The sequence below is a fragment of the Otolemur garnettii genome, unplaced genomic scaffold (genome assembly GCF_000181295.1).
Source record: "Otolemur garnettii isolate 467f Iridium unplaced genomic scaffold, OtoGar3 scaffold00046, whole genome shotgun sequence".
Lineage (NCBI taxonomy): Eukaryota > Metazoa > Chordata > Mammalia > Primates > Galagidae > Otolemur > Otolemur garnettii.
The window spans coordinates 4,885,195-4,889,132 of NW_003852441.1; the positions used below are offsets into that span (position 1 = coordinate 4,885,195).

Consider the following 3,938-nt stretch of genomic DNA (forward strand, 5'->3'; position numbering starts at 1 on the left):
CAGTGTTCAGGGACCCCAGCTCCCAACAACAGGGACACGGCAGTGTTCAGGGACCCCAGTCAGAAGATGCTGTTGTGTGGCGCTCATGGACGTGGGATTCTCAGGAGGAGGTCGCATGGTGTTACACATATAAATGGAAATTGCCAACTAAAATGCTACAGTAGTGTTTTTCAAGCTTTTTCACCTCATGGTACACTTGAATTTGTAAACTTCCATGGCACACTGAAATTATGTTGATACAAAAAGAAAAAAAGAATATACTTACTGTGCTTTGAACTTCTTTTGAAAATAACTTAATGATCTTAAAAAATTTCATGGCACACTGCTTCAAAATCACTGCTCTACAGTGAGAAGGATGATTATAAACCTATTTCTCAAAGAGCCCACTTTTTAAAGTGGACTTTGTATGGAATTTTGTGAAAGACTTTGAGAGCCTAGTAAATTGGACCTACTAGTTCCTGCTTATATGCATGTTTATTTATTCTTTTTAAAGAAATCTAAGGAAGCTAAGTCTGCTTTTTCCCTGCAGAAGCCGTAACTCTACCTCTGAGAAAAGTGTTTGTGAAGTATTCAGGGACCCCATTCAGTTACAGACTCCACAACGTGCTTCTTGAGAAGTGAGAGCTACTGGTGGGCAGCTTCTAGGGTGCTCTGGTTTTAGCAAGGCCAACTCCCTGCAGGAGGTACCTACCCAGTTTGCGCACATGTGAGATACGCCCTCTATTCCCAGGCCTGCAGTGTTCACACAGCAGGAGAGAAGCCCCCTGTCTCCAAGACTGCCTCTCCTGTTGAATATGACAAGTTAGAATTCAGATGGAAGGGGACAGAGGGGAGCAGGAGGACTCAGCAGCTGAAAGTACAGTGCCGAGAGATGGGGTGATGGACAGGAAAGTGGGACGGAACTGCATGGAGGACCCTGGCCCCCACTCTGCTATAGTCAGCAGCACTGACCCTTTCCTCCCAGGCCTGTGATCACTCTTTCTGAAGATGTGACCCAATGGAACAGGAGTTTGATGAAAGAAGGGAACACAGAAGGGGTGTGTGGCCATCAGGTCGCCTGTGTCAGAGGAAGCACGGCCTGTGGCTGAGATGCTTTTCCATGCCCGCCCCGCTCTGAGGTGCATTTCCCCCTGTCTGCTCCTGGGCTGCTCCATCTGGATCCTGGTCAGTTACTGCCAGGACACTCACTCTGGCCCCTCCACCTGCCACTCTGCCTTGTCCTTCCATCATTCCCTCCCTGACAATTGACCTGCCATCTCTGCTTCTGCTGGGGAAAGCCCTGTTATCATCCCCTGTGTTCTGGGACAGTGCCGGCGCTTGCCTAGAATGGACTCCTCAACACTCTCCGGAGCCAAACGCCCCGATGGAGGGACCTGAATCCCTTCCTTGTCTCTATTTCCTTCATTCCTCAGTTTCCCATTTGCTTCTCACCACCTACTGGAACAGATTTCTCCCAGGTGGCCATGTACACCAAGTGTCCCCAGGATCCCCTAGCTTCCCAATGTGGCACACGATATAACTTCCTAAATGAAAGATTAAAAGATGCCTCTGCATGGATGCTTCTCATATATGTCAAGAAGAAAAATTTAGATGACTATTCAACAGTACAAACATTCTACCTGTTCTTCTTTCAGTAAGGTCGTTTATAGCTTATAAGAAGAGATTTTTTTTTTTTTAACCTATGAGCCTCTAAAAAGCTGGCTTTGAGTGGGAGAAAAATGTGGCTGATAAACATTTTTATTTTTCTGCTAGTACTTGTGTGAACAAAAACAAAAAAGAAAGGGTGTTCATTCTTTCTCCAAGGTTCACGAAAGCCAGGTGGATTCAAAGGTATTAATGTTATGAAAAGCCCTTGTAGAAAAGCACACATGAATTTAATTTATTGAGAGAGGCGATTTGTGTGGAAGTCTATTTTCTGACCCTCGTTGAAATCACAGAAAATCATGAGGCTCAATTTTGGTGTTTAAATCAACGTGCTCAAGGGCACGGATGAAAACTGGGTAGGCTGACAAGCCACGTAAACAAAAATGAAGATATTTAGCCAGATGCCATGATCATTGTCAGTGCCAGAGGAAGCCATCCCCTCCTGGCACTGGGGCAAAAGGCCTGGAGCCAGGGGGTGGGGGTGGGGCCCAGGACTTCAGAGCTTCCTCGTGTGATGCAAAGGTGCTCTAACTGCAAACTGTCAGAAGGTTATTTTCCTGTGATGTTTCAGTTTTCCTGAGACATTTATTATAAAAGTAATATGTATTCAATTCAGAAAATTTCCAACTACAGAAATCACACAGAAGTAATTCCAGATTACTTGGAGAAATATACCATTTGATATCTTTCTAGCCTTTTCCCAATTCTATAGCTATTTTAAAAAATAACTCAATAACATACTAAATTGTGGTTTTGGTATCTGCTTTATTGCAATACATCTTGATATTTTCCTATGCCATTAATTATTTCTTTTTCTTTTCTCAAGAGATGGAGCCCCGTTCTGTCTCCCAGGCTACAGTGCACGGGGAGGCACCGTCATGCTGACTCTAACGCCAAACTCCTATCAAATGGTCCTGCCCCCTCAGCATCCTGAGTAGCTGGGAGTACAGGAATGCGCCACCATGCAGCTAATTTTTAAAATTTTTTGTAGAGACAGGGTCTTGCTATGTTTGAGACCAGGCTGGTCTTGAACTCCTGGCCTTGAGAGATCCTCCCGCCTAGCTTCCCAAGGCGCATGAGCCACCGCACTGGCTTATTCTGTGTATACTCCACAATTAATTTAATAACATGCCTTTCTTGACATGTAGTATCTCTTTTTTATTGGAAATCATGATGGAATGAATATCTTGGGGACAGACATTTGTTCACAGTTCTGATGAGAATTTTGAGGACACATTCCCAGATGTGAAACTGCTGAGCCAGATGCCATGCACATTATGAGGGATTCTAACATGTGGGGCTCCAGAGCCTGCAGTAGTTTTCACACCCATCAGCAGCCTAAGGAGAAGGCCTATTTCCAAAACTCGCCTCAACAATGGACATGGCATTAAAAACAAAAACAAAATTTATCAATAGGATAGATGAAAAATAGTGTTATGGTTTCTAAAAAGAAAAAAAAAAAACCTTTGAAATTAATGAAGTAAAGCAAGCTTTGGAGATTAAATACAAATACAACAACTTGGAAGAAGACTTATTTGCTGGTTCACTCATTCAGCCTTTCCCAGCTGGTGTGTGTGGGCACACTGGCAGCCTGGATTCTGCTTGCCGACAGCCGGAAGTACACACCCCCACACACCCCAAAGGTGCTGGACGTGCTCCTTGGGTCTGCACCACCATCCAGTCTAATGGTCTCTGTGTGCCCTGAGATGAGGCCAACAGGACAGACCTGAGATGGAACATGGTCATCCTGGTGCTGTGGGCACTTACACTGCAGTGACAGCTCTGTGGCACAGCAGGACACAGGGAAGCTGGGAGCGTGTGATGGGGGTACATGTGTTGGGGAGTGTGATGGGGTGCATGTGTTGGGGAGCGTTGTGTTGGGTTGTGTGTTGGGGAGCATGTGTTGGTGTGTGTTGGAGAGCGTGCACTGAGGTGTGTGTTGGGGTGTCTCCAACACATGTGCTGGGGTATGTTGGGGTGCATGTGTTGGGATGTGTGTGTTGGGCTACATATGTTGGGGTGTGTGTGATGGGATGCATGTGTTGGGCGCATGTGTTGGGGTACGTGTGATGGGGTGCATGTTGGGGTGTGTGTGTTTGGGTGGGGTTTTGTTGGGTGCATGTGTCGGGGTGTACTGGGGTGCATGTGATGGGGAATGTGTGTTGGGGTATGTGATGGAAAGTGTGTGATGGGGTACAAGTATTGGGGTGTTGGGATGTGTGTGATGGAGTGCATGTATGGGGGTGTGTGTGGGATGTGTGTGATGGAGTGCATGTATGGGGGTGTGTGTGGGA

General features: G+C 46.1%; 1 protein-coding gene across 1 annotated transcript in view; it reads right to left on the reverse strand.

Annotated features, from left to right (window-relative positions):
* LOC100949455 (protoheme IX farnesyltransferase, mitochondrial) overlaps window positions 1–3,938 on the reverse strand; it is a 145,769-nt gene that overhangs the window by 16,443 nt on the left and 125,388 nt on the right. The window lies entirely within an intron of this gene.